We start from the raw sequence: 13,204 nt of genomic DNA on the forward strand, positions 1-13,204 counted from the left end.
TTTTGACTTCTTCCAGTTTGATTATGATGTGTCTAGATGTGGTTCTCTTTGAGTTTATCTTACTTAGAGTTTTAAAGCTTTTAAAGAAATGTAGAGGGGTGCCCAGATGGGTCAGTCAGTAGAATGTGTGACCTTTGATCTTGGGGTTATGAGTTCAAACCCTACATTGAGTGTAGAGATTACTCAAAAATAAATCTTAAAAAATGTAGATTGTTTTAAAAATTCAAATCTTGGAAGTTTTCTGCCACTTTATCTTCAAATATTCTTTCTACCTCGTCTCTTTTTGTGACTCCCATTATGTGTATTGGTATGCTTAATTGGTGTCCCACAGGTCTTTGAGTTTCCATTTAGTTTCTCTTTGTGTTCTTTAGGCTGGATGATCTCAATTGACCTATCTTTACATTTGCTTATTGTTCCTTCTTCATGCTCAAATATACTGTTGGGTCCCTCTAGTGAAATTTTCATTTCAGTTATTGTGCTTTTCAACTTCTGAATTTCTATTTGGTTCTTCTTGAACATTTTCATTCTTTTATTGATATTTATTTTATAAGATATTGTTCTCCTATTTTACATGAATTATTTAGGCATTGTTTCATTTATTTATTTGGATATACTTAAAATAGCTGTTTTAAAGTCTTTGTATAAGAAGTCCACTGTTGGGTTTTCCCAGAGACAGTTTCTACTGACTACTTTTTCCCTGTACACAGACCATTCTTTTCATGTCTTTGGCTGTCAGATAATTTTTTGTTGAAAATCAGACACTTAAAATAGTATAATGTGGTACTTCTGGAAATTAGATTCCTTCCCCTCTTGAGAGTTTGTTGTTACTTGTTTTTATTGTCATTGGTGGTATTTAATGTCTTTTTAGAATTATTTTTGTAAGCTCTTACACAATCAGAAAAAGTCCAAGGAAATTTGATCGAGGAAGACCATTATTTGTAGAGTGTGTAGAAGAGGAGTACCCAGGAAAGGAGACTGAAGTATATTGACTGAGAAATCAAGTTAGAAGAGTGTTAGGTCAAGGAAGCAAAGAAGGTTTTTTTTTTCTTTCCCCAATTTATTTATTTTCAGAAAAACATTATTCATTATTTTTTCACCACACCCAGTGCTCCATGCAAGCCGCGCCCTCTATAATACCCACCACCTGGTACCCCAACCTCCCACCCCCCTGCCACTTCAAACCATCAAAGAAGGTGTTTTAATCAGAGGATGTGAATAACAATGTTGTGTGTTTCAAGATGTCAAATAAAAGAAAAATTAAGAGTCCATTAGAACTGATACCATGGAAATCATTGAACTGAACACCTATACAATTGTTTGGATAGAATTGAATGGTACATGTGAAAGAAGCCAGATTGGAGGGCATAAAGAATTTTGGGATATGAAGATACAGGAATTTTGATTTCTGATAATCCTTGGAGAACTTTTCCATGAAAGGAGGGAGAGAATGATCATGATTAGTTTGAATAGGTGAGAAGTACCTAGGAGACTGAAAATTTGGAGTCTCTTGAACATGGTAGAATCTAATAGAAAGGGGGTAATAGAAAGATTAACCACATAAGAGAGGTTGTATTTAGTAATAAAAAGTTCTTGATTAAAGAGGATAAAATCTAGAATATGGATGGAAGAATTAACCTGAAAGATGAATATGAATATGGCTTTTTTGGGCAGTAGAGGGAGTTCTTATCTGATACTTTCTATATTTTCCAAGAGGTCATTGCAACATGATGGAGGAAAGATTGATTGGGGATAATTGAGACACTTTGCAACCGAGTAAAAAATGGGACAGTTTGGGTGAGGGATAGAATTTAGGGGCGAAATGAATTCACTGATGTGAATTTTTGATGGTTCCTTTCAGCCTGGTTGAACTCCTCTGGGAATACGTAGCAACTTGGGAGGCATCCCTGAGTGTGGGTTGCTTGAATTCTTCTACAGTTGGGATTTTTTTTTAGTGCAGTTGCAATTAAAAATAGGACAAGGAAGTTCCTGAAGATTAGCAAGAAAGACAAATACTATATGATCTCACTTTTATGTGTAATCTAAAAAAGCTGATCTCATGGAAACTTACAGAGTAGATTGGTAGTTACTACGGGTTGGGGGTGAGGGAAATGGGGAGATGTTGGTCAGAGGGTACAGACTTTCATCTATAAAGTAAGTTCTGGGGATCTAATATACAACAAGTTAACTATAGCTAACAGTACTGAAAGTAGATTTTTTTTAATTGTTAAATTATATATTTACATATATACATAGTGATAGAAAGGTACTCACCAAAATGTTAAGTTTCATAATAGAATTATGGGTGGTTTTCTTTTAATTTTTTATTGTTTATAAACATATATTTTTATCCCCACGGGTACAGGTCTGTGAATCGCCAGGTTTACACACTTCACCGCACTCACCAAAGTGAAAGTAGATCTTAAATGTTCTTACTCTGTGCAGAAAAATGATAATTATGTGGGTGATGGAAGTGTTAATTCTCTTGTACCCATTTATCAGTACATGTGTATCAAATCATCATGTTGCACACCTTAAACTCACATGATGTTCTATGTCAATTGCATCTCTGTAAAACTGGGGAGGAGATGAGTGAGGGTGGTTGAGATTATAAACCACAGAATCTTAGATGAAAAAGGAGGGAAATGAAGCCTGGGAGGTGTGGAAAAAAAGGGAAAATATAGTAAGTGCCCCAGAGGTTTGAACAAAACTGAGGAATGTGTGTGTGGGGAGTAACTGAGTGTGTAGGCTGGAATGACAGTCTGTGGTTAGAGGGCGGCTTACATTAATGAGCTGTGTCAGAGATGGAATAGTTCTGAGTGGTGTCAGATATGGGAGAGGTTAGCTAAAGTGGCAAAGAAGAGGAAGTTTCTGAAATCATAAAGTTGGACTGGCCATGAAGATAATAAAGTCATGCAAGATGATTGCAGAATTTAGGGTGAAAAAGATGTGAATCAGTTGCCAAAGAATTCAATAATTGTAGCCCATATAGTAAAACAAATAGTGAAATAAATAACGAAACTTGATTTTGGGGCCCTGGATTGTACTTTCTCAACCTACATTCTCACCTTGATCTTCCTATGTTTATCACCTTCAATTATAATTAGTTTTAGAATCTCTTCTTTATCTCCTTGTAAATTCCTTTAAGTTCAAGTATAGTGTCTTAGTTATCATTGTGTGACTCAGATTACTTTATGCCAGAATGCAATAAATTTTGTGTTGGCTAAATGAAAAAGTAAACAAAATGTGAGCATTTAGGAAAAGTAGAGCGGCACACTTGAATTTTCCTGAGAGCAGTTGTAGATCCCAGGGTTCTTTCTCTTTCTCTCCCCAGGTACAGTGTAACAAGTTAGTCACCTGTTTTAAAAAAAGATTAAAACATGTAGAGACTTTGGTGAAACTGAAGAAGAGAAACAAGGCTTGCCTATTATGTACCTTTGATTACCTATGTCCTCTTTGTCTTTCTACAACCTTCCAGCATTGCAACTCAGGATCCCTTAACATCAGGTATAACTTTGTTAAACCAAATTTAGGGTGACTCAGAGTTTAAAAGCCTTATTATAGATTCAGCTTTGTTCCCTGAAAGCCAAGATAAAATGAGGAAAAATTCAAATCTGTCATCATCTGAATCCATTATACTGTGTCCATCTTCTGCAGTTGTCCCATTGATGATTAAGCTTTTTAAGAATGAAAATTGTTTTCCATATGGTCTGACTTGTCTGTTCCTTAACATTTTTGCTCACTTAATAGAAGTGTTATTAATATTTTGTACTGAAGAAAATCCTGAAAATGGAGAATGGTCTAGTATATATAACATTTTATATATATATAAAAAGTATGAAGTCCCACATTATATCCTTTGTTAATACTATTTTTCTTAAACTTAGAAGCCAGAAACACCAATGCAGAATGAGGATGGGGTCAATTAAATGCAGAAAAGACAACACACTTAATTCTGTGGCCTGCAGATATAGCAAGGACTTGATTTCTATTTTCTTGGACAAATTGTGCTTGCCTTTGTTATATTCTCATACTTGTTTCTGGGATCAAAACACAAGTTGGCTTTGACCATCTTTGACCATCTTGTAGATGGAGAATGTGCTTTCTCCTGAAGTGCTGCAGGAAGTTACTGAAAAGATTACCTTCAATTTAGTGTTTAGTTTGTAAATGAGTAGTTAGACACACTAGTCCACGTTTCTCATGCCTTTTCTGTCTACTAGTACTTCTGCCCTCTCTTCTCTCAGGTGTCCAGTGTTCCTTGTACATCTTCAGCCCCAAACCCAGGGCTGTGATGCTTCATGAAGGCTTACCTTCCCCAAGATGCTCTATGCTTTACATTTTCATTATTTAATCCTTCCATTACAGTTTCCCCTTCCCTTGTGATGTGTGAATTAATACATGTTAAGTATCTTCTCTAGCTTATCACAGTGTTTGGAGCTAATGCTTAAAAAGCTTCTCCTGTAGTTTGAGTCAAAGTTTACCTACGCATGGAGGACAAGGGGTGTTAGAGAGGAGAAGGGAATTTGGGTAAATTGGAAGGGGAGGTGAACCATGAGAGACTATGGACTCTGAAAAACAATCTGAGGGGTTTGAAGTGGTGGGGGGGGTGGGAGGTTGGGGTACCAGGTGGTGGGTATTATAGAGGGCACGGCTTGCATGGAGCACTGGGTGTTGTGAAAAAATAATGAATACTGTTTTTCTGAAAATAAATAAATTGGAAAAAAAAAAGTTTACCTACATAAACTTTCACCAAAAAAACCCCCATAACAAAACACACACACACACACACACACACACACACACTCACACACCCCAAGACAATTAAGGGTCAAATTATATCGCATCAGCCTTAGGAATAATTTTCAGAAAAAGAAGAGGTCAGTATGGGTTGGAGTAGCTAGAGAAAGATTAGTGGAACCTAAATGCATCCATTTCTGGAGATAGAGGGTTAGCATTTTATTTCCTTATTGGATAACATACTGGAATAGCTGGGAATTAATGGAATGAAGATTTATGGCATCTCAGGCAAGCTTCTGGTCATCTGACCTTCAGTTCAGTCAGCTTCCTACAGTGTGCATTTTCCTCCTCTAAGCTGAAAGCTTACAGCTCCAGATTTCTTCCCATTCATGGGGCACTATTGCAGAAGCCAAGGTCAAACATACACATGGCTTTGCTCCCAGTGTAGGCCCTATGAGGTTTGATTGAAGATGAAGATGATTCCAGTGATGTCATCTTGGTCATCAGAGTCTTTGAGGCATGATGTTCATAATTTGGGAAGGAGCTATAAGTCAACACTTTCTAATTTTAATAACTAATCTAATTTTAATACCTTTTCAGTGACTGAAGAATCAGACTTCGCAAACCACTTTCTGTGAATTAGACCTGGGAGTTCTATTCCCTCTGGTAGACCAGTTAGCCTGCCACTCTTTTTCTTTTTTTTAAACTGAATTTGATTTTTGAGAGATTTAATCGCATTCCTTATCACAATATTATTTTTCATAACAGCAGGAAAAAATTTGGTGAACTATTCTAGTTTCTTCTATTTGTGAATTTAATTCCCACATCCTCCAAATGGGCTTCTGTCAGAGGATGAAACCAGATGCAGTGTGTTGTTCAAGTTTTAAATGTCTCCAGCTTGTCGAAGCAACTGCATTAAAAATCTTAATAAATAAGTTTGCTGACATTCTTGCTCCCTCTGTGTTCCTCCTGCAGTTAAACTGTTTACACTGGAGCTTTTTCCACATCTGGTTCGAAGCCAATGACTGTTGTCTCCCCCTATTTTAAGTTTCTGTCTCCTTCTAGGTTTCTTCCATTCTATTCTTTTCTTTGATGGAAAAGGGGCAGGGGTGGTAGAGCAAGTGGAGCATGGGCAATGGTCCTCGAGATGCCTAGGTTTGAGTCACGGTCTGGTATTTGCTTGCTGAATGATCTTGGATATTCTAACTTCTCTGACACTCAATCTCACTACATTTACCTTGAAGAAGTTGTTAGGATTAAATAAAATAACCCATGCAACTGTGCTTGGCAGAATGATTTGCATATAGAAGCACTCAATCGGCCTCTTTATATTTGTGTGATGAGTGTGGCCATACTCAAGAAAGAGCAATTTCTAATTCATGGAGGCCTTATTCAAAACCTAATTCTGTGTTCTATCTGCATTCTATGTAGGGTGTTCTTTCACTCTTATTGTGATTTTTGTTTTTTGGTTTTTTTTTTTTTTAGTTTTCAGTGTTTCCTACACTATTTTTATTATTTATCTGTATAGCACTTGATATTTATAAGGCTTTTGTGCTTTTATGTGCCTTAATTCACTTTCATAATATGTAGCGTACACCCTCTGAACATCATCTTGTTGTCTCACCATTCAGTCTGGGGTGTTGGTTACATGCTCTCATTCCGAGTATCAGTCTTAACTGCAGAGTTCACTTGGTCAAGAAATTGAATTATAACAAAAGGAGCTCTTCAACCTGGAATTCTATGAGGAGGACAGAAAATATCTGTTGAGCCCCAAGGACACATGGTAGAGGCTTAATCAGGGTTTTTCCAAGTCTCCTATTTGAAATTCTACAGAGAGAGGTCAAAGAGAAAGATTCACAAATTCCATTTTCAGTGAATCCAGGAGACCCCGATATCTCTTAAAACAAATAATACGTGCAGCCCAAAGCAAGCGAGGCCAGTGGAAGCAGGCAAGAAGCTGCATGGTGAATGGTGGATAGGCATCAAGAAGGATGGTGAGGGTGGGTGGCTTCAGCTGTGGTGACTTTCAGAAAAGCCAGAAAGTATTCACTTCCAGAAGGGGAGAACCCCATCCTGAGTGGCAACTGCTGGGAGCAAGGATAAATTCAGGATGACCAGCTTGTTCCAGTTTTCCTGGACCTTTCCTAGCTTTAGCACTGAAAGTCTCGTCCTAGGAACCTGCTCAGTCCTGGGAGAACTGGGATGTTGTTCACCCTAGATGAGATGGAACAGGATGTGGGATGATCAGAAGGGCTGAGGGCCATGCAAGTGGCAGACTCCAGAAAGGAGAAGCCAAAATGCACCAGCAAAAAGTGGGGCTACTACCTTGGAAGGTAAAAGATGTGGCTTGTGTGGCAGTGTCTAGTGAACAAACTGGAAAGGATCCATTCTGAACCTAAAAGATAAAGGGAGAGTGGTTGAGCAGAAGCATCATTTTTAAGGGCAATAGTCTATTGCAACAGACTGGAACAGAAAAAGCCTATGACTTGTAAGGCTTGGCAGACTGGAACTCCTTAATCCTTCGCTCTACCCCTGGTAAACTTTGTAAATAGCTGGTCCAGGAAAATTAAACTCATTCAAATATGAGTAACAAAAAAGGCATTGGAAGAGCATCTGTACAGAGATGGTTATTAAGTTGTGAAAAAGAATAGGAAATTTTCCTCTAGACAAATGAAATGAACCAGAAAACTATTGCCAAAAAGCAGATAAAAATTTTAACATTAAAAAAAATTTTTAACATTAATATCGCATGTCAAAAATCTTAATGGAGTACTAGTTATTAATGGAATTATACAAAGCAAAAAGGCAGTGACTCAGGACTGGGCAAGTAGGAGATGATGAATAAAGGGACATGTGAATTAGAGTTTGGCAGAAACCATGAAAGAAATAAAAACATTTTTCAGAAGTAAAGACTAAGAACATAAGAAGGGTAGATACCATTGAGAGCACAGTAGGGAACAGAGATACGAGAAAAGCAAATGAAGTGAACAAGAAATACAGAAAGAAAAGGGATTTAGAGACAAAATTGTAGGAATAAACACAAGTGTACATGTACACATGGGGTCTCTCCAAAAGAAGACCAAAACAAAAGAACAAATACTTGATAATTCAATTCAAGGAAACTTTTCTAAAAATAAGGCATGAATCTACGTATTTGAAGGGCTCACTGTATACCAGGGAAAATTGACTTTTTGGAAAAAGCAGCATCAAGGTATATTCTAAAGTAATTAGAAGAAAGAAAGAATATTTTGGGTGAACAGGTGAAAAATATCTAGTCACTTATGGTGAAATAAAGCTGAGCAGGCATCAGACTTTTCCAAAGATACAATCCCAGATGATGATGGAACAACTTAAGGAAAGAAAGAATGAGCCAGAGATTTTATACATGGCCAAGATGTCTTTCGTGTCTAAAAGGCTACAAAACTGTTTCAAATTTGTAAGAACTCATGAAATATCCATAGAAACGCATTTTGGGAAAATAAAGGATTAACTCTTACCAACCAAACAATGCCTTGGCGAACTTTGGTTGAAAGGCTGGCATTCAACATTAAAAGAATTTAATTGCAGATCTAAGTCCAAAACAAAAAAGGGAACAAGGTAAGGGGTAATGTCTGAAGTCAGTAGAGGTGTAGGACCCAGAATCTATTGGGAGGGTCTGAACGTTGAATGGCGGTGAGGTACTATTGTCTTTGTACAAAAGGAAGTAGAGAAAGCTGATGAGATGCAGGAAGAGGGTTTCTACTTTCTCTTTGAAGTAAAAGTCCAATGCATCCGCTGAAGGTAGGGGGCCAGGGCTGAAGTAAGGGTCAGCAGTGGAGGGGAAGATGTTCTGAAAAGAATGGGAGATGAAGCTTCCAGAGTATCATAGTAGAAATATGTATAAGAATTTGCTGTTGAAAGAAAACCTTCAATGAATCTGCTAAAGTGAACTATTTGTGATGAGATATTCGAACTACCTATTTTGTAAACTGGGTATTGAGTAGTATAAGAGGTTTAAGACAGGTGTTTGTCATTTTGTACCTGTGGATATAGTGCTTTGCATGTTTTTATGCAAATCCATTCACTTAGTTTCTTTTTTCTACTATATTATGACACACTGAGGGTAAATAGTATCTTTCCAGTACTCTGCCCAATTCAGGTGTTGATTCAATAAAAGTTTGATATTTTAATAAATAAAACATACCTATAATGTTCTGCTTAATATTTTCTAACACACATTCCAAAGATGCGCACAAAAATGACAATTTTAATCATTTAATTTCAGATTCTGAAAAGGTAATACTTCATTGAAATTCCTGGTGAAGTTTAGAATAAAAATTACATTGCATTTTATAAATGTTAAACCACATACATTTCTGGCTTAATAGGCTAAGGTGTAATAGATGCCAGTATCTCCCACCCAGAAAGTGTGGTGAATGCTGTGTTTGTAAGTCATGTTGCAAATAGCCCAATCAAACAAGGAGTCAATAACAGATATGAATTGAAAGACCCAACTTGTGCAGTCATTTTGGGATTGTGACGCAATCAAACACCATAGGACTAATCAAAGGTGACAATAAGCATTATCTTCTCTGGGATCTTTAAATGAACTGTGGTGGAACTTCTTCCTTCTTGGTAAGGTCAAGAGAGCACTTGTAAGTCTTCCTTCCCCATACCTGTTGACCCAAAGAGAACTTTCCAAAGATATTCTTTCAATCCAACTGCAACTAAACCACTATAGACTCAACACTGTTTTCCTGCCAAATTTGAGAAGGATACTTTTTTTAATTGTTCCCTTACTGTCATTACCCAAATATAGCACACTCTTTACCATGTTGTATGAAAGAGAAAACATCTGAGAATTCAACATCAAAAATAATTTATCAAACTATTACTTGCAGAACTAAAAGGAAGGCTGAGCTGGTAAAACGTAAGCCCACCAGGAAATAACTAAAGAAAGTTTGGAGGCTGCATACATTGTATAATTTCTCTCAAGTAAGGACAACTTCAAAAGGTTGATTTAGAATATCTGTGACAATCACTGTGCCTTGGCATGGAATAATTTTGAGGCTCAAGATTAAAACGGTAGTCTCCTTCAACACCAGAGAGCCACTGCATTTTGGAATTTTATTCTTTGAGTGCTCCAGGTCTAATAGCTGTGGCTTTAACCACTACGTGTTTTGGGGAATGAGACTGATGTGTTTGAAAAAAGGACAAATTTGCAAACCAACTAGGATTGGGCCCCAGTACTCACTACAGTAGAAACTAACCACAGGACCAGAATATAACAACACCTTCTTTCTTGGATCGTTACTAGATATTAGCAATAATGTGAATAAAGTACTTAGCAGAGTGATGGGCACATAGCAAGTGCATGGTGAATGGTAGCTATATTGCTATCTCATGGCAAGAAATTTTATTAGGGTTAAAAATCTCAGAGTAACAAGACATCCACAAATCTCAAACAGCCATCTGTTTCAAGCAGCATTTATACTATGAAACTCTAGCTCACTGAAATGATTTGGATTCCCTCTCAAAACTCACCATAATGAGATTTGGCCTGCACCAGAGAAAAGCCATTAATGACCTAATTGTCAAATCCAATGGCCTGTTTTCAGTCATGTTCTTATTTATTTCCTCTGTGGCATGTGATGTTATTGACTATTCTTGTCTTAATTCATTCACTTGGATTCCTCAACAATGTTGTATGTTGGTTCTTCTCTTGTTTCAGACTCCTTTCCTGGGGTTGGGGCTTTGAAGGGGCCTTTTTTCCACTTCCTGAGCTCTTCTTTGAAGACTTCCCTTCCCTTAGGCTCACCAGGCAGAGTCAACCCAGTTCAGAAAATTTTTGTTCAGTACGTAGTATGCACTTATCTCTCCTCCAGGTATCGGGGCACAAAGACAAAGGAGATTGGAGGTGGTAGAGGCTCCCGGTGCCTACCATATTGCATTTTTCTTTCTGAACAGACAGGAGGTTATGTTTCTTAGCTCCTGCAGGAGATGGGGTTGTGTAACTGGTTCCAGTCAGGAGGTGTGAATGGAATTCATGGGTCGGGGCATTTAAGATGCATTACACTACTTCCTTGCTCTCTCTTCCCATGCTGCCATGAGCCAGGAAATGAGTTGTTTTTGACCTGACAGCATCTCATGGTGGAGGCATCCTGGGCCTGGATTGTCAGATGGAGGGAATTCCTACCAACTTCCATCAGACTTTGCACGATTGAGAAGAGAAGCTGTAGTCAGCTATGAAATGTTTCACTGTGTCCTATCCTGTCCCAAGTCCGTATAGTATGATATACTTGGAGGAAATGGGTACATGTATATAAATAGATAGTACAAAGAGAAAATGCAAAGTGCACAGGATGCTTTTGGGAGCATCGAGGAGGACCACTGACCTCATTCTGAGCGAGGAGTATTTAGGGAAGACATGAATTCCTAGTTCTAATTCATCTTCTCCCAGAATGGACAGATTGGTCTTGACCAAGAGAGGAGGCACCTTCCTCTCCTGAATCTGGGCCCAGGGGAGAATAGAAAGAGCTGTAGACTATTATGTAGATGCTGTGTCAAAAGGTTGAAGGAAATCATCTTCACATTTTCTTGGCAAAGTAAGAGATGTTTTCTGGTATGTATGAGAACTGGGGGCAACGACCTATTTCATCTGCAAGGGTAGATAGCCAATAGTTTAGTCTTTGTCGCAACTCCTCAACTCTGCTATTCTAGTGGGAAAATAGCTGTAGACACTACGTTAAGTGAATTCTCTGGTCCAAAAAAACTTTATTTGCAAAAGAGGTGGCAGGCTGAGTTTCAGCTGTGGGTCACAGTTGGCTGTGGCTGGAGTTCAAACATTGAGGCCTGGACCCCAGTTCCGAAGCAATTGTTGGAGATTTGCAGTCATTTTTGCAGAAGTTAATAGAGGGTGAGTGTAGATGGGTGACAGAGAACGGCATACAGGAGGAGCTCAGGGTCTAAGTGACATTAGAAAGAATGTTGGCTGTGGTCCCATTTGCATAGTTTTGGACACAGACTGTTGCCATAGGATGTCTAGGTGCCGAGAGTGTGAATTCTTCCTCCTCTGCGATCTGAAAGCATTGCTTGCGTTTCTGGCTAATCCTAGTTGTCTCTTTCCCCAGGTTGTAGACATTTAGGTCCTTGTCCCCTCTGTGTGTGTGTGTTTGTGTGTGTGTGTTTAATAGCTTGCGTTTCCTCCGTTTCTAGCTAAGGACTGTATCCTTCAGTTTAGGCATTTGCCCCTCACCGCGCTGCGACACAGTGAGAACTCTTTCCGGGACCGGCGTCTCTGTTACCAGGCCCGTCTCACTTCATGTTGAATCCACCCGGCCCCGTCTCGTCCTCTGAGGACTGGTGACTAATGCAGTGAGTGTTAGCTGGTCAAGAGAAGCTGAAGTCATGCTGTAATTATGGCTCCACATACACGCACCCACTGTTTTATCTGTCTCTCCCCCCCCACCCCCCCATCTTCCTGTCTTTGGAACAAAAAAATTCTCTGACTTCACATGGCCAACACAGCTGTCCAACTGGCTACAAACACAGAAGTGAATGAAGTCAGTGAAAGGATGAGTCACGGCACAACAGTGTCATTTACACCCCCTGCGTCCCCACCCCCCGCTGCCTCCTGACTGGGGTTTACTGCTTGCGAAGGAGCCCTTCGCCACAGCTCCAAGGACACTGTGCAAGGAAGCACCTTTTGGGGGAGGAAGCCACTCACTTGGCACATCTGTCATTCACTCCTGGTCTTACCAAGTGGAGTAACCTCATTCGGATCTAATGAAGAGACACTGGGATCCAAGGGGCATAGACAGTTGGCCGAGTGGCTTGGTGGCATTGAAATATTTTCTAGAAAAAGAACATGCAATATACAATTCAAGATCCAGATGCACCCAGGTTAGTTAGAGCACAGTGGTGCTTCCTGAATCACGACCCTGAACCTTTAACCAGGAAATCTCATGGGAACCAGTGGTGATCTTATTCCCTTTTGCTATGGTCCATGTGAACTCATGAAACTTCATGAGAACAAGCAACCGTGCAGGGCAGAAGGCACCGTCAGCTAATCTAAATTCAGACTGCAAATTTTTATCCCGATCAGCATTTTGTTTGGATCGATGTTTGCATGATTTAAAGTCAGTGATCAATCACATCACTGATAGTATTAATAAGGTTTGCTCCCTGTGACTACTTCCTTCTTACACATTCGCCCTATCTTAAGGAGGACGCTGGTCAGGATACGGGAGGCTTAGACTGGCTGAAATTTGTCTCTGTTCCCACATTGCCTGCGTTTCTGCTTTTCACGCCCTCGGCCAACCTTCCGTAAGCATCACTTTTGTATCTCTCTCAAAGTTCTCTTCCTCCTCTCTGTAATAAGCCCCCCAGCGTACTGCCCTTGGATCCTCAGACCGAGGAGGAGACAGACAGGGCTGGGGCTGGAGGAGCAGCTGCTGGCCCTTCTTGCTGCCAAGGCTTGGCCGCAGGCTCC

This window comes from Neovison vison, chromosome 1 (genome assembly GCF_020171115.1).
Source record: "Neovison vison isolate M4711 chromosome 1, ASM_NN_V1, whole genome shotgun sequence".
NCBI classification, from domain to species: domain Eukaryota; kingdom Metazoa; phylum Chordata; class Mammalia; order Carnivora; family Mustelidae; genus Neogale; species Neogale vison.